Here is a 22,721-nt window from a genome sequence, read left to right on the forward strand (position 1 = left end):
TTTGCAAGATGTCCCAAAAGTATACCCCTTCCCAACAGTGCAGAAAAACATGGTCTATTGTTTAAGGTTTCTTGCACATCAAACAGCGTGAACCCCGTGGTGTAAAACAGCCCCGTTCCTCTGTGAATGTCTTTGCCGATAGTGTTCCGGTTTGTAATTTAAATAAAAATGTTTTAACCCTCTGCAAGGGGGTTTATTAACGACTTCTGGTAGCAGGTAGACCTGTCTGATGGTCGGCGATAGGCAGTTGGTGGGTACTTCGGTGGTCGGCAAATACGACAGGCACGAGAGCTGTCGAGCCACTTCTTCGCGTACATATTCTTTTATCTGCGCCAACAGGGTGTTATCACCACCGACGGTCAAGGCGGCGAGGAAGTCGTCTGCTGTCATAGACCTCCGAACTGAGACACGTTGCTTACGAAGCTCTTCGAAGCTCTGGCACAAGGTCACAAGCTCGGACACGGTACGTGGGTCCTTCGCCAGCAACATTTGAAAAGCATCATCATCGATGCCTTTCAAGATATGTCGGATCTTGTCTTGTTCAGTCATCTCAGGGTTCAGGCGCTTGCATAGATCGATGACATCTTCGATGTAGCTGGTGAAGTTTTCGCCCTGCTTTTGCGCACGTCCGCGTAGGCGCTGTTCGGCGCGGAGCTTGCGTACTGCGGGGCGACCAAACACAGCTGCCAAGGTGGTCTTGAAAGCGGCCCACGTGGAAAATTCCGAACTGTGGTTGTGGAACCACAGGCTGGCGACGTCTTTGAGGTAGAATGGGACATACTCCAATTTCGAGGGGTCGTCCCACTTGTTGGCGGTGCTCACCTTCTCAAATAACAGCAGCCAATCTTCCACATCTTGGTCCTCGGTGCCGTTGAAGAAGGGAGGATCGCGTTGGCGGAGGGTGGTAGGCACGATGACCAGTGGCGACTGAGCCGTGCCTTGTTGGGCGGTGCCTTGCTCGGTGGTCTGATCAGGCATTGTCGGCGCAGTGGGCAGCTTCCGGCTTCGAAGTTCCAGATTTAACTACCCAGCACCTCCACCACTTTGCAAGGGGGTTTATTAACGACTTCTGGTAGCAGGTAGACCGCAGGTCCAGCGAGAAACAAGCAAGCTCTGCAACCACAGCTCGCGATCAGCGCTCGCGCCTTTTTCACCAAGAGATGATCCCACTGGTGGATGCCTTGCTCTTTCACCGCTACACCCCCGTAGGTACCTGCATGTTTTTCACCCGCTTAAGTACATTTTGTCTCGGTCTTTCATATATATGGCCCTGTACAATGGCACTGGAAAAACCATGTCACATACATCTTTGTACAATCCTTTTCTTCTAACAACAGACAGATACTCAAAAGAAAAACGAAGAAATAAGAAACGCACACTATCTACAACTTCGAGATAGCCACGCAACGTCGCCGGCATGCTATTATCGCTAGTGACAACGAGTTCCGGTAAGGCTCTGCTTAACCTGAGCTGGCGTACCGTGCGCAGAAAGGGTCACTGACATCACGGAAGAACAAAAATGTATTCACCAATTGTACAAAAAGGTGCGCTAAACCTAGACCCCTGTCTTTCACCCGTCTAAACAGGTTGGTTCGGCTACATCTTTCCAAGTCCGAACCCCGTATAAAAACCGCGAAAACTCTGTGCAGCCTTTGTACGTTGATCCTGGAACAATTTAATGCCTGCATCACGTACCACAGCTTAGTGATCAAAAAAGCATGTTGCATACAGTAGCCCTGCCAAAAATAGACAAGTTGGTGCCTTTCCACCTGTCTGCCTTTTCTTTTGCTTCTTTAGTTTGAATCGACCAATACTTCTCGCTTCGTAACTTTCAAGTGAAAAACCAAGGTACCTGGTCGGTGTTTTCGTCCAGCGCACATTTGCAAAATGGTCAGGCGCTAAAGGGCCACCTTCCGTGCCACATCCCAAGAGATTTCCCTCAGTATACACGGCTCCCAGTGACGTTACAAAAATGCTTCACAACACTTATCGTTTCCTCTACACTTTATTTGTACAATTGGCCAGTCAAGCTACTTGCACGTAGCTTTTTCCCACCTTCCCAACCACATCTCAAGTGCAATTGTTTTTGTACTTTGTGTGGCAAAATAAACCAGACTTCAAACTTCAAACTTCAAGACACCGCAATATCGTCTGCGTATGCCAGCAGCTTGAATTCCGCCGCCGCCAAGCTGAAACCACGTATTTTATCGCTTTCAGTTGTTGCCAAACACATCGCTTCAATATAAATACAAAACAAAAGTGGACTGACGGGGAAGCGTTGACGCACAGAAAGCGTTACGTTAATGGGGCCCCCAAAGACTTAACAATTAAACGCGTTGTGCAGTTCTGGTACGCCAAGGCCACTCCTTGTCTGATATTGGAACCAACATGATCTAAGATCACAAACAAAATATCATGCGCAACACAATCGAATGCCATGTCCAGGTCTAACTGGAGGACAGCAACGCTAAGTAAAACTTCGTCACAATGCTCTAGTGCGCACCGCACCTTGTGAATGTTTCCGTTAATAGTCCTGCCCTTGATCCCACACGTTTGGTGATCTGCGACTATTCCTTTGATAACGCCTTGAAGTCTCGCTGCTAGAATCTTCCACGGCCACCTGGCCTACCTGTCAAGCCACTCGTGCAGCTGACACCCTACAGTGCGGCAGAGGTGATATCGCAAAAAAAGTTACGTGACTCGACGTAGGTGGGATTCGAACCCACGCGGACAGAGCCCAATGGATTAGCAGTCCATCGCCTTAACCACTCGGCCACCTCGCCTTTTTTTTTTTTGCCTGGCTCGGACATTGTACAGGGCAATAATGCAATAAAAAATAACAAAATAATGCAAAAAATAATGCAATAAAAAATAACAAGCATTGCCACCAGTCCCATTTGGACTGATGTTGTCCTCTTAAAAATACTTAAATGTACCCATTCCCAACAATGCAAAAAAACATGGTCTATAGTTTCTGGTTTCTTGCATATCAAGCAGTGTGACCCCCATGGTGCAAAAAAGCCCCGTTCCTCTGTGAAAGTTTTTACTGATAGTGTTCTTGTGTGTAACTTAAAGAAAAATGTTTTCACCCCTGTAGGTACCTGCATATTTCTCACCCGCTTCAGTACATTTTGTCCCGGTCTTCCACTGTATATGGCCCTGTACAATGGTACTGGCAAAACCATATCACATACATCTTTGTACAATTCTTTTCTTCTAACACTTGCTAGATAATCCACCGAAAACCGAACAGATAAAAAACGTACACTGTCTACCACTTCCTTGAGATAGCCACGCAACGTCACGGGCCGGCTATCCGTAGTGACAACAAGTTCTGGTAAGGCACTGCCTAACCTGAGCTGGCATACCGTACGCAAAAACGGATCCCTGACGTCACGGAAAAACAAAAATCTATTTACTAATTGTCTCACAAATAGGTGCGCCAAACCAAGACCCCCGTCCTTCACGCGCCTGAACAAATTGGTCCGTCTGCACCTTTCCCATTCCGAGCCCCATATAAAAACAGCGAACACTCTGTGCAGCCTTTGCACGTTGATCCTTGAACAATATAGCACCTGCATTACATACCACAGTTTAGTGATAAAAAACATGTTGCACACAGTAGCCCTAGCAAAAACAGACAGGTTCATGCCTTTCCACCTGTCTGCTTTTTCCTTCGTCTCTTTTGTTTGACGAGACCAATACTCCTCGCTGCCGTTATAACATTCAAGGGGAACACCGAGGTACCTTGTCGGTGTTTCCGTCCAGTGCACATTCGCAAAATGGTCCGGCCTTGAAGGCCACCTCCCGTGCCAAAGCCCAAGAGATTTCCCCCAGTTGACGCGGCTCGCTGTGACGCTACAAAAATGTTTCACAACACTTATCGTTTCCTCTACACTTTCTTTCTTCGTACAACACACCGCAATGTCATCTGCATATGCCAGCAGCTTAACTTCCACTGCCGTCTCAGCCACCTCGCCTACCTGTCGAGCCACTCTTGCAGCTGACACCGTACAGTTCGGTAGAGGTGATATCGCAAAAAAGTTACGTGACTCGACGAGGGTGGGACTCGAACCCACGCGGGCAGAGCCCAATGGATTAGCAGTCCATCGCCTTAACCACTCTTTTTTTTATTGCCTGGCATGGACATTGTACAGGGAAATCATTGTACACACATATAATACAATACAAAAAGAACAAGCATTGCCATCAGTCCCATTTGGACTGATGTTGTCCTCTTAAAAATACTTAAGGGTTGCCAGAGGTTCAAACCTTGACAGCCATTCTGGCTCGATCTCCTGTATTTTGCTACACTCAATGAATGCAGACATGCTTTGCCTGAAATAAATTACTGCTGGCTTTGCATCCGGGTCGAAGTGGTATCCGGCCATTCGCGCACGCCATATACAGTGGAGACCGGTCAACATCACTACATCAAATGGGACCCCATCATCATTTGTTACTGCGAGATACCTTATCCCGTGTGGGTCTAGTGGAAAATCCTTCTTTATTGTCATCTGTAAAATGTCCCAAAAATGTACCCCTTCCCAACAATGCAAAAAAACATGGTCTATTGTTTCTGGTTTCTTACATATCAAGCAGTGTGACCCCCATGGTGTAAAAAAGCCCCGTTCCTCTGTGAAAGTCTTTACTGATAGTGTTCCTGTGTGTCACTTGAAGAAAAAAGTTTTCACCCCTGTAGGTACCTGCATGTTTTTCACCCGCTTCAGTACATTTTGTCCCGGTCTTCCACTGTATATGGCCCTGTACAATGGTACTGGCAAAACCATATCACATACATCTTTGTACAATTCTTTTCTTCTAACACTTGCTAGATAATCCACCGAAAACCGAACAGATAAAAAACGTACACTGTCTACCACTTCCTTGAGATAGCCACGCAACGTCACGGGACGGCTATCCGTAGTAACAACAAGATCTGGTAAGGCACTGCCTAACCTGAGCTGGCATACCGTACGCAAATCGCCTTAACCACTCGGCCACCTCGCCTGCCTGTCAAGCCACTCTTGCAGCTGACACCCGACAGTTCGGTAGCGGTGATATCGCAAAAAAGTTACGTGACTCGACGAGGGTGGGACTCGAACCCACGCGGGCAGAGCCCAATGGATTAGCAGTCCATCGCCTTAACCACTCGGCCACCTCGCCTGCCTGTCAAGCCACTCTTGCAGCTGACACCCTACAGTTCGGTAGCGGTGATATCGCAAAAAAGTTACGTGACTCGACGAGGGTGGGACTCGAACCCACGCTGGCAGAGCCCAATGGATTAGCAGTCCATCGCCTTAACCACTCGGCCACCTCGCCTGCCTGTCAAGCCACTCTTGCAGCTGACACCCTACAGTTCGGTAGAGGCGATATCGCAAAAAAGTTACGTGACTCGACGAGGGTGGGACTCGAACCCACGCGGGCAGAGCCCAATGGATTAGCAGTCCATCGCCTTAACCACTCGGCCACCTTGCCTGCCTGTCAAGCCATTCTTGCAGCTGACACCCTACAGTTCGGTAGAGGTGATATCGCAAGAAAGTTACGTGACTCGACGAGGGTGGGACTCGAACCCACGCTGGCAGAGCCCAATGGATTAGCAGTCCATCGCCTTAACCACTCGGCCACCTCGCCTGCCTGTCAAGCCACTCTTGCAGCTGACACCCTACAGTTCGGTAGAGGTCATATCGCAAAAAAGTTACGTGACTCGACGAGGGTGGGACTCGAACCCACGCGGGCAGAGCCCAATGGATTAGCAGTCCATCGCCTTAACCACTCGGCCACCTCGCCTTTTTTTTTTATTTATTGCCTGGCTTGGACATTGTACAGGGCAGTCATATCACACTCACATAATACAATACAAAGGAAAAGGAACAAGCATTGCCATCAGTCCCATTTGGACTGATGTTGTCCTCTTAAAAATACTTAAGGGTTGCCAGAGGTTCAAACCTTGACAACCATTCTGGCTCGATATCCTGTATTTTACTACACTCAATGAATGCAGACATGCTTTGCCTGAAATAAATTACTGCTGGTTTTGCATCCGGGTCGAAGTGGTATCCGGCCATTCGCGCACGCGATATGCAGTGGAGACCGGTCAACATCACTACATCAAATGGGACCCCCTCATCATTCTTTACTGCGAGATACCTTATCCCGTGGGGATCCAGTGGAAAATCCTTCTTTATTGTCCTCTGCAAAATGTCCCAAAAATGTACCCCTTCCCAGCAATGCAAGAAAACACGGTCTATTGTTTCTGGTTTCTTACATATCAAGCAGTGTGACCCCCATGGTGTAAAAAAGCCCCGTTCCTCTGTGAAAGTCTTTACTGATAGTGTTCCTGTGTGTAACTTAAAGAAAAATGTTTTCACCCCTGTAGGTACCTGCATGTTTCTCACCCGCTTTAGTACATTTTGTCCCGGTCTTCCACTGTATATGGCCCTGTACAATGGTACTGGCAAAACCATATCACATACATCTTTGTACAATTCTTTTCTTCTAACACTTGCTAGATAATCCAAAGAAAAACGAACAGATAAAAACGTACACTGTCTACCACTTCCTTGAGATAGCCACGCAACGTCACGGGCCGGCTATCCGTAGTGACAACAAGATCTGGTAAGGCACTGCCTAACCTGAGCTGGCATACCGTACGCAAAAACGGATCCCTGACGTCACGGAAAAACAAAAATCTATTTACTAATTGTCTCACAAATAGGTGCGCCAAACCGAGACCCCCGTCCTTCACGCGCCTGAACAAATTGGTCCGTCTGCACCTTTCCCATTCAGAGCCCCATATAAACACTGCGAACACTCTGTGCAGCCTTTGCACGTTGATCCTTGAACAATGTAGCACCTGCATTACATACCACAGTTTAGTGATAAAAAACATGTTGCACACAGTAGCCCTAGCAAAAACAGACAGGTTCATGCCTTTCCACCTGTCTGCTTTTTCATTCGTCTCTTTTGTTTGACGCGACCAATACTCCTCGCTGCCGTTATAACATTCAAGGGGAACACCGAGGTACTTTGTCGGTGTTTCCGTCCAGTGCACATTCGCAAAATGGTCCGGCTTTGAAGGCCACCTTCCGTGCCAAAGCCCAAGGGATTTCCCCCAGTTTACGCGACTCCCTGTGACGCTACAAAAATGTTTCACAACACTTATCGTTTCCTCTACACTTTCTTTGTTCGTACAACACACCGCAATGTCATCTGCATATGCCAGCAGCTTAACTTCCACTGCCGCCAAGCTGAAGCCACGTATTTTTTCGTTTTCCGTTATCGCTAAGCACATCGCTTCGATGTAAATACAAAACAAAAGTGGACTGAAGGGGCAGCCTTGACGCACGGAACGCATTACGTGAATGGGGGCCCCCAAAGACTTATTAACAATTAAACGTGTTGTGCAGTTCTGGTACGCCAAGGCCACTCCCTCCTTGATGATGGAACCAACATTAATATGATCTAAGATGACAAACAAAATATCATGCGCAACACAATCAAAAGCTTTCTCCAGGTCTATCTGGAGCACAGCAACGCCAAGTAACTCCTCGTCACAACACTCTAGCACACACCGCATCTTGTGAATGTTTGAGCTAATAGTTCTGCCTTTGATTCCACAAGTTTGGTGCTCTCCAACAATTTCTTTAATGTCACCTTGAAGTCGCGCTGCCAGAACCTTCATAAAAATCTTGTAGTCGACATTGGTCAGCGATATGGGCCTATACGATGTCACCAGTTTAAGTTTTTCACCTTCGTCCGTTTTAGGAATTAATATCGTATGTGCTTTGCTAAAGGAGGGCGGCAGAGTTTTCCGTTCGTACGCCTCATTGAACAGCTCAGCTAACCCCGGGGACAGTTCTGTTCTGAACGTCTTATACCACGCAGCGGTTAGGCCATCGGGTCCCGGTGACTTTCCAGGGATCAGATGACCAATCGCGCGTTCCACTTCGCCTTCCGTTATTTTGCCTTCTAAAAGCTTTTTTGTGTCGTCACTAAGCCGCGGCATGCGCTTAAGAAACTCTTCTTTAAAACCCTGTACATTCGCTTTTCGAACTGCAAATAGTGACTGATAATACGCAAAAAAGGCCCGTTCGATGGTTTCATTGTCGCTCGCGAGAGTCCCGTTGCAATATACCTTATCGATATGGTTTCGGCGTCCTTGCGCTTTTTCGAGACCAAGCGCCCTTTTAGTGGGCGTCTCACCCGCGGCAAGATCACTTGCTCGAGCGCGAACACAGGCGCCTTGGTAACGCTCTCTGTCATACTGTTCTAATTTTTCCTTGACACTTCGCACCTCGTCTTTACAAGTCCCAGGCTCCCGACTTTCTAGGGCTATCAGCTGCTGCAGTGTTTTCTTCAGACTTCTTTCTTTTTTTTGCGCTTCGAATTTTAGCGTGCTTGATCTGTCTATCGCTTTCATTTTCACCTTTTGCTTTAAACACTCCCATTTCTCTGCTACAGTTTCCGTTTTTTCCATAAGCACTTCATTAATGGTCTCGTGCACTGCTTCTAAAAATGGTTCATCTTTTAATAACATTGCGTTCAGTTTCCATAAATCCCAGTTAAAAGCCTTACTCTGTTTCTTCATACCTAAACGACATACAACCAAGCAATGATCCGAGAAAGACACTGGCACAACCGTGTAACCGCGACACAATGGTATAATGTCTAGCGATAAGTACATGCGGTCTAACCGCGCATGGCTAGTGCCTTGAAATCTCGTGTACATCACTTCGCGGTCCGCTTCAACACATTCGTACACATCGTCCAGGTCATTCTCGCTAATTAACTTATACAACACGTCACTGCTTTTGTCGCGAATGCCCATATTGTTAACTCTATCCCGTGCACTTAAAACACAATTGAAATCCCCTAACAACACAACCCGCTTATCACATTTCGTCGACTGGAAAAGATTCGAAAAAAAAAAGGGTACGCTCTTCTACACCATTCGGCGCGTATATGCCAATTACTCGGAATTCAGTTTCACAAAACACAAAATCACAATACACAACTCTTCCTGACTGACATGAATATACACTTTGAACAAGAAGGCCTTGCAATTTTTTTACAAAAAGAACACATCCCGCGGACGTCCCTAACGCATGGCTCACGACTGCATAGTATCTGTCAGTGAAACGACGCACCATGCTCCCGGTCTCCTCCTCCCCGTCAACCTTAGTTTCCTGGACGGCTAGGACGTCGATATCTTGGTCGGTGACCAACCGTAGGAGCTGACTTTGCCTACGCCTAGCCGCCAACCCTCTCACGTTCAGCGTTGCTATGCTGAGTGATGGAAACGATGCCATTGTGACTTCTACGCTCTAAGGAGTGGCCCGGAGCATGGCGCTTACGTTTCACGTCTAGCCTACGGCTAGCCGCCTCCAGGACCATCCTGCTTGCCGGCATTCTTTTGCTTTGTCTTGTCCGCCGGTCTCTTGTCAGTTGGGATTTTCGGTTCGGGTCTCAGCGTGAACCGCCACCCTTGAGGAGTCTTTGCAGGCGGCTCCTCGCTGGTTGTAGTCGACGTCTTGTCCATTTCCTCGGTCTCGTCGCGCGCACGCTTTAGTGTGGCCGTGGTGACACTCATGTCGTCCCCGCTTTCGGACGTCTCTCCTTGGATCTCTGCTGCCTCGTCCGCTTCGACTGGCCGCGCTTCCTGCTCGACCCGCACCGGTTCAGCTGCTGACGGGGTGATGACAGGTGCGGTTGAATGCTGAGGAACCTCCGACAACTTGTGTGTGTGTCTGTCGCTGCCGACCCTCCGGCTGTCGCCAGGACGACTGTGCTGCCGGCACCTTCAGCGGCCTCCTCCGTCTCGGCCGCGTCCATGACGTGCTCGGCAACCACCTCGCTCTTCGCTGGTCCTGTCGCAGAGGCATATGTCTTAACACAGTCGGCTTCGACGTGCCCAAAGCGTCTACAGCGGGAGCAACGTGGCACCTTGCACTCACGACGGACATGCCCTGTGCCTTGGCAGCGCAAGCACTGCATCGGCCGTCCTGGCACAACAACCAGGGCCAGCTCCCCGTCCACGCGGATCTGGTGTGGAAGGTCCTCAACCATGAGACCACTCTTCAACTTCAGTAGCACTGTCCTTGTGGTTGAGCACTTGTCTGCCATGCCCGGGACCCGCCTCCGCTCACGGCTCACTTCCACCACCTTTCCAAATGCTGCCAGTGAAGCCCGCACATCTTCGTCGCTCACCCCGTGCAGCAGCCAGTGCAGCCTAAGCTTCACCTGCTGGTCCTGCGGGTCGACGACGACGCAACGCCTCCCCTTCACCTGGAGCTCCTTCAGGGCAAGTAGGCGTTTCATGGGAGCACCGTCGTTGAAGGTCACCGCCCACAAGTGGTTTATCTGATACGCGCCGAGGCTCACCACATCGGGCAGCAGGCCCGTCGGCGTCAGCGCATCCCGAAAATCTTCAACCTTGTAAGGCCTGGCCCTGACGCCTCCGTGTAAAAACACGGTGTTATTAATGTGTTTTCCTTTTGGCAGCTGAGGCAAAATAAACTGATAATCCTTGTCATCCGCATTCCTGTTTCCGCGGCCCATAGTGGCCGCTATCGCCGCTCCGCCGGAGCCCATGACACTGCTATCCGATCAGCTCGGCTGGCGGAAGCAGAATGTACCACTCGGCCACCTCGCCTGCCTGTCAAGCCACTCTTGCAGCTGACACCCTACAGTTCGGTAGAGGTGATGCAAAAAAGTTACGTGACTCGACGAGGGTGGGACTCGAACCCACGCGGGCAGAGCCCAATGGATTAGCAGTCCATCGCCTTAACCACTCGGCCACCTCGCCTACCTGTCGACCCACTCTTGCAGCTGACACCCAACAGTTCGGTAGAGGTGATATAGCAAAAAAGTTACGTGACTCGACGAGGGTGGGACTCGAACCCACGCGGGCAGAGCCCAATGGATTAGCAGTCCATCGCCTTAACCACTCGGCCACCTCGCCTACCTGTCGAGCCACTCTTGCAGCTGACACCCTACATTTCGGTAGAGGTGATATAGCAAAAAAGTTACGTGACTCGACGAGGGTGGGACTCGAACCCACGCGGGCAGAGCCCAATGGATTAGCAGTCCATCGCCTTAACCACTCGGCCACCTCGCCTGCCTGTCAAGCCACTCTTGCAGCTGACACCCTACAGTTCTGCAGAGGTGATATAGCAAAAAAGTTACGTGACTCGACGAGGGTGGGACTCGAACCCACGCGGGCAGAGCCCAATGGATTAGCAGTCCATCGCCTTAACCACTCGGCCACCTCGCCTTTTTTTTTCTTTATTACCGGGCTTTGGTACAAAACACATGAAATAAACAACACTAGAAATTAAACCACCCGATGTACAAAGTACACATGGTGACTGTGTGTCAACCAGCATGGAGCTGGTATCGTCTAGTTAAAATTCGGGCAATGTCACCAGCGGCTGTAGTCTTGAGAGCCACTCGGGTGGTTCCGGTTCCACTTTATATAATTCTAATAACCAATGAATGCTCTCTCTAAAGTACGCCCGTGCAGGCCGCGCATCTTTATCAAAGTGGTACCCAGCCATTCGCGATCTCCACAAAGAGTGGAGGCCCAGGAGCATAACTGCGTCAAACGGAACGCCGTCTTCATTCTTTACGCTCAAAAACCGAATGCCATGCGGGTGCAGTGGGAATTCTTTTTTGACTGTTCTCTGTAATACGTCCCAAAAATAAACCCCCTCCCAACAATGTAGAAAAACATGGTCTATCGTTTCGGGCAATTTGCAAATCAAACAATGACTACCCCATGGCAAAAAGCAACCCCTCGTCTCCAAAAAGGCTTTAACAGGCAACGTTCCGGTATGAAGTTTAAAGAAAAAGGTCTTTGTTCCCGGCTGCACCTGCATTTTTTTAACTCTCTTTAATACATTGCTACCTGGGCCTCCACTGTACAAGGACCTGTACAACGGCACTGGGAAAACAATGTCGCACAAGGCAAAATAAAGCTCTTTTCTTTTTACATTCCAAAGGTACTCTCTTGAAAATCTTACAGAAAGAAACCTGACACTAGACACTATTTCTTTATAGAAACCGCCAATCCCTCCCACACAATCTTCGATAGTAACAACATACTCAGGGAGATATCTACGGAGTCGCATTTGACACAGTGTGCGCAGGAAGGGATCAGTGACGTCTCTAAAAAACAAAAAACGGCTAACAAGCTGCCGCAGAAAGAGGTGACCAAGTCCCAGCCCCCCATCTTTGACCCGTCGAAACAAGTTGGTACGGCTGCATCGCTCCCACTCAGAAGCCCAGACAAATATGGCAAATATTCGGTGAAACTTCTGCACATTAGTCCGGGAGCAATGCAGCACCTGCATTACGTACCACAGCTTGCTGAGAAAAAACAAGTTACAAACGGTGGCTCTGGCAAAGATCGATAAGGCGGCGCCTTTCCACTTGTCGGCTTTCTCGCGTATGTCTTTCGCCTGACCTTTCCAATAATGATCGCTGTCGCGATAACCATCGAGCGGGACGCCCAAATACTTGCCCGGGGTCGTCACCCAAGGCACGTTAGCGAAGTGGTCAGGTTTGGTTGGCCACGATCCGTGCCAGAGCCCTAGGGACTTCGACCAGTTGACTCCGCTCCCTGTAGCTTGGCTGAAATCGCGCACGGTTTCGACAGCCTGTTCGATACTACGCTTGTCCCTTGAAAAAATAGCCACATCGTCCGCATATGCAAGCAGCTTAACTTGTGCTGCCTGTAACTCAAAACAATTGATTCTACGCTCATTGACAATTTTGAGGCACAAAGTTTCAATATACATACAAAATAACAAAGGGCTGAGGGGGCAACCCTGACGAACCGAACGCTGCACACTAATGGGGGCCCCCAGACTCTTATTCACGATCAACTTCGTAGTGCAGTTTCGGTACGCCAGGGCCACTCCCTCGCAGATAACAGAACCAAGGTTAACATAATTTAACAGAGCAAACAAAATTCTATGGTCAACACAATCGAACGCCTTTTGAAAATCAATCTGTAAGATGGCAACTCGCTCACCTGAATAATCACAACATTCAAGTATGCTGCGCGCTATGTGAATATTGGTCACAATCGATCGCCCTTTGATACCGCACGTTTGATGAGGCCCAACGATGTCTTTAATCACAGTCTGTAGTCTTCTAGCCAAAATCTTCATATAGATTTTGTATTCTACGTTAGTAAGGGCTATTGGTCTATACCCTGAAACAAATTTTAGCTTATCTGGATCTTCGGTTTTGGGTATAAGAACTGTGTGGGAAGACCGGTATGACGGTGGTAATGTATTAAATTTGTAAGCTTCATTAAATATGGCTGTGAGGATAGGGCTTACTTCGTGTTTAAACTGTTTATAAAAAGCGGCGGTGAATCCGTCGGGGCCGGGTGATTTGCCAGGATTTAACTTGTCAATTGCTATTTCAACTTCGGCTGGACTTATTGGCCTTTGCAAACTCTCCTTTCTTGCATCGTCAACGCGGGGCAACACAGGCTGATACTCGTTCTTAAATTTTTCGAAGTCAATGTCCTGCGCGGCGAATAATGCCCGATAATGTTCAGTGAAAGCCATTTTAATCTCCTCTGTATCGGTTGTTACCGACCCGCCCCATTCTATCTCGTGGATGTGGTTTCTTTCGGCACGTGCTTTTTCCAAACACAGCGCGCGCTTCGATGGCATTTCACCCGCGGCTGTGTCCTCTGCCCTTGCCCTCACCAAAGCACCGCGATAACGTTCTTCATCCAGTTGCTCAATCTTTTGTTTTACTTTTCGGATGTCTTCTGACCATTTTCCGGGGGCTCGGCATTCCTGCTCGAGTAGCTTATTAAGCAGCAGTTTTAATTCCTTCTCTTTCCTTTTCTGTTCGTGCCGAATACACGTAGCCCTTTCAATTGCTTTAAATTTTAAAGATTCTTTACATAATTCCCACTGCTGCCAAATACAAAGGTTTTCACTAGGGTCTAATTTGGAGATGCGATCATTTACTGTTAAATTAAACTCCTCGTCCCGCAATAGTTTACTATTTAATTTCCATGTTTCCCACGAGAAAGAGGTGGTCCGCTTGGTAATTCCGATAGAGCACTGTACTAGGCAGTGGTCCGAAAACGACACCGGGACTACATCGTAGCTGGTACATTGCGGAAGGATGTCTACAGCTACGTAGACGCGGTCGAGTCTTGCATGGCTAGGGCCTTCAAAACGCGTGAACTTTACTGCACTCGAACCTTGGATACATTCAGCCACGTCCTCAAGGTCCCACCTTTCGACAATACGCGTCAAAATGTCGGTGGTCTTGTCTCTGAAACCCCGAGTGCTCGTTTTGTCGTGCGCACTAAGGACACAGTTAAAATCGCCCAACACTATTAACTGCTTTCCTGCACTAAGCCGTTCTTCAAGGCTATGAAAATACACGGCCCTTTCGTCGACCTTGTTGGGCGCGTACACGCACACTACACGCCACTCGGAGTTGTTCAGAGAAAAGTCGAGTACAGTAGATCGGCCAGCCTCACACGTGAAATGGGCGTTCACCTGCAGCCCCGGCAACTTCTTAACAAATAGGATGCAGCCGGCCGATGTGCCCACTGCATGGCTAACTACAGCAAAAAAGCGAGACGTGAAACGCTGCACCATGCTGCCGGTCTCCTCTTCGCCATCGACTTTAGTTTCCTGCACCGCTAGGACGTCTATGTCGCGTTCCGTTAAAAGTCGATATAGCTGGCTTTGCTTCCTTTTGCCTGCCAGACCTCTAACGTTAAGGGTGGCCACTTTTAACGAACAAGCAGGTGCCATTTTAACGAACTGAAAGGAGACCAGCAGCACTGTGCTTACCTCTCACGTCTAGCACGAGGCTAGACGGTGCCCTCGCCGGCAGTGCCATCCGGCGCAACCGCTGGAACTTGCCCGCCGGGCTCGGCGTTGCCGCCGCGCCTGTCGGATGAAACGTTCGGGCGCGGTCGCAGAGACGACCGCCGAACTTGCGCTGTCTTGGCAGGGGGCTCCTCGACGCCAGGTGCAGTCGGTTGGCTGCCGTCGTTGCTGGACTGGGAGTGGGGGCGCTTCGACGCCACGGCGGCATTGGTAGGTGTGGGTACGCCACTCTTCTCCGGCAGTGGCTCCTTAGAGGTCTTAACGTCGCCGACCTTGGCAGCTGGTTCACTGTCCGTCGTTGTCCCAGTCGTCTCGGTTGACGCAGCCGAGTCAACCGCCGCCCTTTGCAGCGCTGGGACGACACCTTTCCCGGTGCCTCCTCCCGACGACGCTGCAGGCAGGACCTGTGGTGGCGGATCGTTCCCCGGTGTCCCTGACGTGTCGTTTACGGTTTCTAGGCCCACCGGCACAACCCCTTTCGGGGCGTCGTCGCCGGTACGCACCGACGTGTCCAGTGGCCCCGTCTGCCTTCTCGCGTCTTCCGTGCCCCTCGCCGCCTCTTCTGCCTCGGCGACGTCCATCAGGTCCTCGTTGTGATCCGCCTTTGGCAGCCCGGTCGCCGACGCGTAAGTACGGACGCAGTCAGCGTCCGCGTGTCCATAGCGCCGGCACTTTGAACACCGAGGCACCCTGCAGTCACGGCGTACGTGCCCCGTTCCATGGCAGCGCAGGCACTGCATTGCTCGCCCGGGAACCACCACGAGGGCCAACTCGCCGGCAACTCTGACCTGATGTGGCAGGTCGTCCACCTTGAGTCCCGGCTTCAACTTCAGGAGCACGCTCCTCGTGGTTGAGCCCTTTTCTCGCATGCCCTGGACGCGCCAACGCTCTCGCGTCACCTCGGTGACGTTCCCGAACACGGCGAACGCTGTCCGGATGTCTTCATCTTGCACTCCATAGAGCAGCCAATGCAGGCGAAGTTTCACCTGCTGGTCTTCGGGGTCAAAAATGACACACCGACGCCCTTTCACCTTCAGCTCCTTCATGGCGGCGAGCTTTTTAGTGGCTTCTCCGGTGTTCAGGGTGACCGCCCAGACATGGTTAATCTGGTAAGCACCCACCGCCAGCACGTCGGGTAGAACACCAGCACTCGCAAGGGCGTCTCTGAAATCTTCGACCCGATAAGGCCTCTCACGCACGTCTCCGTGCAAGAACAACGTGTTCTGAACGATACGACCGGTAGGCAAAGTAGGCAGCACGATTTCGTAGTCCTTATCGTCTTCGGCGGTGATCCTGTTACCGCGGCCGGCATGGGCCGCTATCGCCGCTCCATCGGAGCCGTTCATTCTTCGTCCGCTCGCAAGCGCGGCCGGAAGTAGAATGCGGCCACCTCGCCTACCTGTCGAGCCACTCTTGCAGCTGACACCCTACAGTTCGGTAGAGGTGATATAGCAAAAAAGTTACATGACTCGACGAGGGTGGGACTCGAACCCACGCGGGCAGAGCCCAATGGATTAGCAGTCCATCGCCTTAACCACTCGGCCACCTCGCCTACCTGTCGAGCCACTCTTGCAGCTGACACCCTACAGTTCGGTAGAGGTGATATAGCAAAAAAAGTTACGTGACTCGACGAGGGTGGGACTCGAACCCACGCGGGCAGAGCCCAATGGATTAGCAGTCCATCGCCTTAACCACTCGGCCACCTCGCCTACCTGTCGAGCCACTCTTGCAGCTGACACCCTACAGTTCGGTAGAGGTGATATAGCAAAAAAGTTACGTGACTCGACGAGGGTGGGACTCGAACCCACGCGGGCAGAGCCCAATGGATTAGCAGTCCATCGCCTTAACCACTCGGCCACCTCGCCTACCTGTCGAGCCACTCTTGCAGCTGACACCCTACAGTTCGGTAGAGGTGATATAGCAAAAAAAGTTACGTGACTCGACGAGGGTGGGACTCGAACCCACGCGGGCAGAGCCCAATGGATTAGCAGTCCATCGCCTTAACCACTCGGCCACCTCGCCTACCTGTCGAGCCACTCTTGCAGCTGACACCCTACAGTTCGGTAGAGGTGATGTCGCAAAAAAAAAAAAAGTTACATGAGTTGACAAGGGTGGGACTTGAACCAACGCGGGCAGAGCCCAATGGATTAGCAGTCCATCGCCTTAACCACTCGGCCACCTCGCCTGCCTGTCAAGCCACTCTTGCAGCTGACACCCTACAGTTCGGTAGAGGTGATATAGCAAAAAAGTTACATGACTCGACGAGGGTGGGACTCGAACCCACGCGGGCAGAGCCCAATGGATTAGCAGTCCATCGCCTTAACCACTCGGCCACCTCGCCTACCTGTCGAGCCACTCTTGCAGCTGACACCCTACAGTTCGGTAGAGGTGATATAGCAAAAAAGTTACGTGACTCGACGAGGGTGGGACTCGAACCCACGCGGGCAGAGCCCAATGGATTAGCAGTCCATCGCCTTAACCACTCGGCCACCTCGCCTACCTGTCGAGCCACTCTTGCAGCTGACACCCTACAGTTCGGTAGAGGTGATATAGCAAAAAAAGTTACGTGACTCGACGAGGGTGGGACTCGAACCCACGCGGGCAGAGCCCAATGGATTAGCAGTCCATCGCCTTAACCACTCGGCCACCTCGCCTACCTGTCAAGCCACTCTTGCAGCTGACACCCAACAGTTCGGTAGAGGTGATATAGCAAAAAAGTTACGTGACTCGACGAGGGTGGGACTCGAACCCACGCGGGCAGAGCCCAATGGATTAGCAGTCCATCGCCTTAACCACTCGGCCACCTCGCCTACCTGTCGAGCCACTCTTGCAGCTGACACCCTACAGTTCGGTAGAGGTGATATAGCAAAAAAAGTTACGTGACTCGACGAGGGTGGGACTCGAACCCACGCGGGCAGAGCCCAATGGATTAGCAGTCCATCGCCTTAACCACTCGGCCACCTCGCCTACCTGTCGAGCCACTCTTGCAGCTGACACCCTACAGTTCGGTAGAGGTGATGTCGCAAAAAAAAAAAAAAAAAAGTTACATGAGTTGACAAGGGTGGGACTTGAACCAACGCGGGCAGAGCCCAATGGATTAGCAGTCCATCGCCTTAACCACTCGGCCACCTCGCCTGCCTGTCAAGCCACTCTTGCAGCTGACACCCTACAGTTCGGTAGAGGTGATATAGCAAAAAAAAAAAAGTTACATGAGTTGACAAGGGTGGGACTTGAACCAACGCGGGCTCTGCCCGCGTGGGTTCGAAATGGGGGGCCCTCCGTGAGAGCTGCATCCCAAGCACAGAACTCGCGAACACGGAAAACAAAACTCTGATTGCAAGGACACGTAAGACTCCGAATTAAACGAACTAGATTCAAGTATACAATGGTTTGTCAAGATGAAAAGTTCAGCAATAAGATCTCGCAAAATATGTATAGATATTCCTGAACCTTCAAGAGGCTGTACTAAGGTGGTTGCATCTAAAAGTTTGCTTATAATTTTTATTGGACTCATATCTATAAGGAAAATGGCTTCGTCGACAGCTTCAAGTGCTCAGTATTATATGCCTTTTCTACAATGTTAATAGAAAGCGCATATATAATCATTTGTTCGACTTATCATGCACTCTCCTATTCGTGGCACTGAATAAAAGGACGTCTCTCTCTAGCTATCATCAAGGTTATACCGTCGCATTACACTTTAAAGTCCGATACACATTACGCCTTAAAGTCATCATAATCATCTGATCTGAACTTCCTACTTGCAAGACATTCTCGATTGCATTTTCATCGTTGCCAGCTATGGTAAGCCGGCAAACATCGCTTTTATTTCTCAGTACACATCTTAAAAAACGGCTTATTAGGCTACGAACTAGCTGCTTCATACTAAGCAAAAATTATAACGTGGTCGCCGAAACTACGCAAAAACAAGCATTTCCGGCAACATTTTTGTTCTTGTTGTTCCGGCTTCATATACGGAATATAAGATGCGTGAGCTGGAGGGCAAGGTTGGCTATTTGAAATGCGGTTCGTTAGGCACACGCGGCTTGCAAATGAAGGGCGGAGCGTTTGTGAGGTTTCGCCAGCCGGTACCGCCTTTCGTGGTGTTTCGCCTGGAGCGATAGCGCCCAACGCAATGTTTCAGACCGAAAGACACGCTTGGGTACAACATGGAGAGCGTGAGAGATATCCGTGGGCGAGGTGAAAAAGCCGTGAAGCGGCGACCTCACCCGGTTGTGTTGTTGCGCACTTGCCGATGTGCACGCAGTGTGCATGATAACTGGCGAAGGAGGGGGGAGAGGATAACCCTTGCGGTGGCGAGCAGGGCAAAACAGCTGACTACCACCACCTCAAGGCGAAATGGGCCAGCGTTTCGCGGGGACAGTTTGCCGGTGTCGCGCGCCCGCCCCGTTCCGAGTTGGGGATCACGTCGCACTTTCATTCAGGCGCCCGCGGGAGCAAGCAGGGTTCAGCCGTGCGCAAGCGCGCCGAGACACCGTCGGTGGAGCTTCGCCCTAGATACTAGGCTAGCCCGACACTTCCCGTGGCGGAGGCTAAGGATCTCCGCGGTCGGTATTTTCCATAGCCGGGTGGCCAATTCCGAAGTTTCTATTTATAAATGAGTGGCAAGCTGAAGGGAAAATCGGTGGTGTTGTTTGGCGTACTTAGGCTGAGCGAGGAAAAACAAACGGGGGAGCTTGTGGGTTTTTGCTGCACGAGTCATACGCAGCCGGGTTTCTTTCTGTCTCACGCTTTCCCTTAACACCCTGTCGTCGTTTGAATAGCGAAGCTGTTTAAGCTTGGAGCAGCTCCGTTTGTCGACCGCGCAAAACTGGCGAAGCGGCGAAGAGCGAAACTGAGAGAGGAGGAAAGCCGATTATAGCTATGCAATGCAACGGTATATGAGAGATGGAGGAGATTAAATGGATAGTAAAGCATAGCATAGTGTAGCAAGGGGGTGGGAAAGCCAAGTGAGTGTTGGGAGCAATGATGAGAGGGTGACGAGGATGGAAAGGAGAGGGAGGGTATAGCATAGTTTAGCGGCGGCGAGCTGGAGATTGCAGACATGCTAGGGAAGGCCACCAGCTGCGCTGTTGCCTCAGTCTTCGAGCCGCTAGTGCGCAGCTGCCCCCCCCCCCCCCCCCCACATTTTTTATAATGTACTAATAGTGGCCAATAAGGATTGTGTAATGTCATCTACATTATTATTTTCTTTCCTTTCTCCATTAGACTTATTTCATTTTATTTTCTAATATTACGTTCTTTTTCTTTTTGGGGCTGCCAGCACTAAGACCATGATTGATTGATTGATTGACATACATATTATTTTAGTCTTGTTTGCCAACGCTTTCGACCGGCGGTCCGGACGAAACTTTTGACAAATAAAATTAAGATTACCGCCAAGTTGTGTCTCTTCTGTTTGGCCTATTAGAAAAGCTTCTACACTATAGTATATATATATATATATATATATATATATATATATACAGAGAGAGAGAGAGAGAAGACAAAGATAAAACAGAGAGAGAGAGGGAGCAAACTGACCACTGCTGTGACACCGAGAGGCGCACAGCGCGTGCCTACATTTTATGAAGGAAGGCATAGAAATAGAAGTTGAAGAAAGCAGGAATGGGACGTACAGAGGAAATAAAGAAAAGATGGCATATCATAAAGTTTAGAGAAGGATCGAGTGGGCCAGTAGAAAAGGAATATGTCCATAAGAGCAGAAAAATGACAGTTAATAAGAGGGCCGAAAAGTTGAATAATTCTAGTCATCGGTTTGGAAACGTAAGCAATGCAGCTATCGGGAAGGAAACAACGAATCTAAAAAAAACCAAAAATGAAAGTAATGGTTTGTTCAACGAAATTAAGCCCCTACTTACTTCTTTTCTTTTACGAAAGAATGAAGAAAAAAAGCAGGACGTTTTGACTAGCGTTTTCCTCGACGTCCATGCCCTTCACTGGAGGGAGCCTTTGAGGCATGTACAGGGTGGCCCAACTATCTCTTGCCAGCGTTTAAAAATATGCCAATCCGCTCTATGACGCCGCTACGAAATGCATGTTGCTGCTTATTGCATGAACTAAGCCACAATATTTTCTGTGTTCTGATTTATTGCATACTTAGGCAAGATTGATTAATGAACTTTTGAAGCAACTAAGCTGGACGAAAAATTCCTGTGAGGAAGCTGTAGATAAGTTTATAAAACATCCGATTAGACAGTTTCTAAGTTACTATCTATTAAATACAAGTGTTTTTCTGGTTGCTAAAAATGCCCGCGAAGTACAAAAATATAGCACGTGAACTCCCGCTTGCACGATATGATTGCAGCGCTCCCTAACGTTGCGCGTACAAACGATAGGCTTCCCTCGCGGCGGTTCATGACGGCGATAAGCAGACGCAGCGGTTATCGCTTGTGCGCCGCAAACAGCACGAGCGTCATCGCACAGCCAGCACCATCGTCCCAGCCCTGTCGCCTTTTAAGCGGCAGCACACACGGCCAAATGCTATGAAACGCAGAACGTTGGGAGCACTGCAATGACGGCGCGCACAGGCGCGCGAGCGGGCAAGTCACGGTGTGTGCATGGTGTGTGTATATATATATATATATATATATATATATTTGCATTTCGCGGGCACGCGTGGCTAGTGGGAAAACACTAATATTTAATAGATATGAACTTAGAAACTGTCTAATCGGATGTTTTGCAAGGTGATCTACACAGTTTGTTTTTGCGTAGCTTCGTTGTTTCTAAAGTTGGTTAATTGATCTTGCCAAATCAAGCAATTAAGCAGAACACAAAAGATACTATGACTAACTCAATGCAATAGTCACCAACATGCATTTGGTCGCATCGTCATAGAGTGCGCCGACATATTTTTAAACTCTGACTATGGATAGCTGGGGCGCCCTGTATACAACGAGGAAAGAGAAAAGGGGGGGGGGGGGGGTGTAGGCAACCACGTTTCAATGCGATCGTGCGATCAACGCATTGCTCTGTGTTTAATTTCCTGCGGCAATACGTGTTCGTAACCTTTTGTCATTTCAGAGGCAGACACCTACGTTGACGACAGACAAAACTGGCCGGCTTGTCCATCATCTCCGAGAGCCCGTTAGCGCTCGACTGACGACCTGATCGCCGCTCCCAGCCGAGAAGAGCCCAAGTGACGCCCGCCGCGGGTGACTGACAGAGCAAGTAAAACAGAAACAAAATGTGTCTGAGAGAAGACTGCATACTGTTTTTTTTTTCACTTCCTAATTAGCATTTCAGCGCAGTGGCGCCAACGAGAGCATAAGGTACGGCGTGCGTATGTTGCTTGTATGCGCTCAGTGATAGCAATCGCCGAGCTTCCTGGTTATGCGCATCTCGCTTTACAAGGGCAGCTTTTGTTCGGAGTCGCCTTCGCGCGCTCGCTCGTCCAGCCGCTTTATACATGCAGCGTGGTCGCGGCGGGCTAGGTATAGGAGCCTCGCGACTTTCGGTTCCTGTCTTCACCTTCCTGGGTTGAGGGAAGAAAATTGGGTCAAGCGGCGACGGAGGCGCGCGCGCGCTCTTCGGAGAAAGCGAGAGTTCGGAAAGAAAAGCGGGGCGGATTTTAGCGGCGGCCGGGCTTCGTGCCTTCCTCTATAAGAATGAAATCGAGAAAACGACCGGGGATGGGCAAAACATGCGGCCAGTGTGAGGCTTGCGAAACTATATAGAGAAGAATGCACGCCTGCAGCTCAGCTACGATGGGAAGCGCCAGAGACTCCGGTTATTGCTGTACACACTTTCTTGCGTGCCGAGACTATAGGCGGCACTAAAGCTCTCACGCACCGCCATGCACCAGAGCCGTTTCCAGCC

At 49.9% G+C, this 22,721-nt stretch overlaps 21 non-coding genes across 21 annotated transcripts; all 21 read right to left on the reverse strand.

The window, feature by feature from the left end:
* Window positions 1-2,701: 2,701 nt before the first annotated feature.
* Window positions 2,702-2,783, reverse strand: Trnas-gcu (transfer RNA serine (anticodon GCU)). The gene has a single exon. It is a non-coding gene; the product is annotated as a tRNA-Ser (tRNA).
* Window positions 2,784-5,084: 2,301 nt separating this feature from the next.
* Window positions 5,085-5,166, reverse strand: Trnas-gcu (transfer RNA serine (anticodon GCU)). The gene has a single exon. It is a non-coding gene; the product is annotated as a tRNA-Ser (tRNA).
* Window positions 5,167-5,240: 74 nt separating this feature from the next.
* On the reverse strand, window positions 5,241-5,322 carry Trnas-gcu (transfer RNA serine (anticodon GCU)). The gene has a single exon. It is a non-coding gene; the product is annotated as a tRNA-Ser (tRNA).
* A 74-nt stretch (window positions 5,323-5,396) lies between these two features.
* Trnas-gcu (transfer RNA serine (anticodon GCU)) lies at window positions 5,397-5,478 on the reverse strand. Its single transcript has one exon. It is a non-coding gene; the product is annotated as a tRNA-Ser (tRNA).
* A 74-nt stretch (window positions 5,479-5,552) lies between these two features.
* On the reverse strand, window positions 5,553-5,634 carry Trnas-gcu (transfer RNA serine (anticodon GCU)). The gene has a single exon. It is a non-coding gene; the product is annotated as a tRNA-Ser (tRNA).
* A 74-nt stretch (window positions 5,635-5,708) lies between these two features.
* Window positions 5,709-5,790, reverse strand: Trnas-gcu (transfer RNA serine (anticodon GCU)). Its single transcript has one exon. It is a non-coding gene; the product is annotated as a tRNA-Ser (tRNA).
* Window positions 5,791-10,725: 4,935 nt separating this feature from the next.
* On the reverse strand, window positions 10,726-10,807 carry Trnas-gcu (transfer RNA serine (anticodon GCU)). Its single transcript has one exon. It is a non-coding gene; the product is annotated as a tRNA-Ser (tRNA).
* Window positions 10,808-10,881: 74 nt separating this feature from the next.
* Trnas-gcu (transfer RNA serine (anticodon GCU)) lies at window positions 10,882-10,963 on the reverse strand. Its single transcript has one exon. It is a non-coding gene; the product is annotated as a tRNA-Ser (tRNA).
* Window positions 10,964-11,037: 74 nt separating this feature from the next.
* Trnas-gcu (transfer RNA serine (anticodon GCU)) lies at window positions 11,038-11,119 on the reverse strand. Its single transcript has one exon. It is a non-coding gene; the product is annotated as a tRNA-Ser (tRNA).
* A 74-nt stretch (window positions 11,120-11,193) lies between these two features.
* Window positions 11,194-11,275, reverse strand: Trnas-gcu (transfer RNA serine (anticodon GCU)). Its single transcript has one exon. It is a non-coding gene; the product is annotated as a tRNA-Ser (tRNA).
* Window positions 11,276-16,349: 5,074 nt separating this feature from the next.
* Trnas-gcu (transfer RNA serine (anticodon GCU)) lies at window positions 16,350-16,431 on the reverse strand. Its single transcript has one exon. It is a non-coding gene; the product is annotated as a tRNA-Ser (tRNA).
* A 75-nt stretch (window positions 16,432-16,506) lies between these two features.
* On the reverse strand, window positions 16,507-16,588 carry Trnas-gcu (transfer RNA serine (anticodon GCU)). Its single transcript has one exon. It is a non-coding gene; the product is annotated as a tRNA-Ser (tRNA).
* Window positions 16,589-16,662: 74 nt separating this feature from the next.
* On the reverse strand, window positions 16,663-16,744 carry Trnas-gcu (transfer RNA serine (anticodon GCU)). Its single transcript has one exon. It is a non-coding gene; the product is annotated as a tRNA-Ser (tRNA).
* A 75-nt stretch (window positions 16,745-16,819) lies between these two features.
* On the reverse strand, window positions 16,820-16,901 carry Trnas-gcu (transfer RNA serine (anticodon GCU)). The gene has a single exon. It is a non-coding gene; the product is annotated as a tRNA-Ser (tRNA).
* Window positions 16,902-16,982: 81 nt separating this feature from the next.
* Window positions 16,983-17,064, reverse strand: Trnas-gcu (transfer RNA serine (anticodon GCU)). The gene has a single exon. It is a non-coding gene; the product is annotated as a tRNA-Ser (tRNA).
* Window positions 17,065-17,138: 74 nt separating this feature from the next.
* On the reverse strand, window positions 17,139-17,220 carry Trnas-gcu (transfer RNA serine (anticodon GCU)). The gene has a single exon. It is a non-coding gene; the product is annotated as a tRNA-Ser (tRNA).
* Window positions 17,221-17,294: 74 nt separating this feature from the next.
* Window positions 17,295-17,376, reverse strand: Trnas-gcu (transfer RNA serine (anticodon GCU)). The gene has a single exon. It is a non-coding gene; the product is annotated as a tRNA-Ser (tRNA).
* A 75-nt stretch (window positions 17,377-17,451) lies between these two features.
* On the reverse strand, window positions 17,452-17,533 carry Trnas-gcu (transfer RNA serine (anticodon GCU)). Its single transcript has one exon. It is a non-coding gene; the product is annotated as a tRNA-Ser (tRNA).
* A 74-nt stretch (window positions 17,534-17,607) lies between these two features.
* On the reverse strand, window positions 17,608-17,689 carry Trnas-gcu (transfer RNA serine (anticodon GCU)). Its single transcript has one exon. It is a non-coding gene; the product is annotated as a tRNA-Ser (tRNA).
* A 75-nt stretch (window positions 17,690-17,764) lies between these two features.
* Trnas-gcu (transfer RNA serine (anticodon GCU)) lies at window positions 17,765-17,846 on the reverse strand. The gene has a single exon. It is a non-coding gene; the product is annotated as a tRNA-Ser (tRNA).
* An 86-nt stretch (window positions 17,847-17,932) lies between these two features.
* Window positions 17,933-18,014, reverse strand: Trnas-gcu (transfer RNA serine (anticodon GCU)). The gene has a single exon. It is a non-coding gene; the product is annotated as a tRNA-Ser (tRNA).
* Between the last annotated feature and the right edge of the window lie 4,707 nt (window positions 18,015-22,721).

This window comes from Rhipicephalus sanguineus, chromosome 1 (genome assembly GCF_013339695.2).
Source record: "Rhipicephalus sanguineus isolate Rsan-2018 chromosome 1, BIME_Rsan_1.4, whole genome shotgun sequence".
NCBI lineage: Eukaryota > Metazoa > Arthropoda > Arachnida > Ixodida > Ixodidae > Rhipicephalus > Rhipicephalus sanguineus.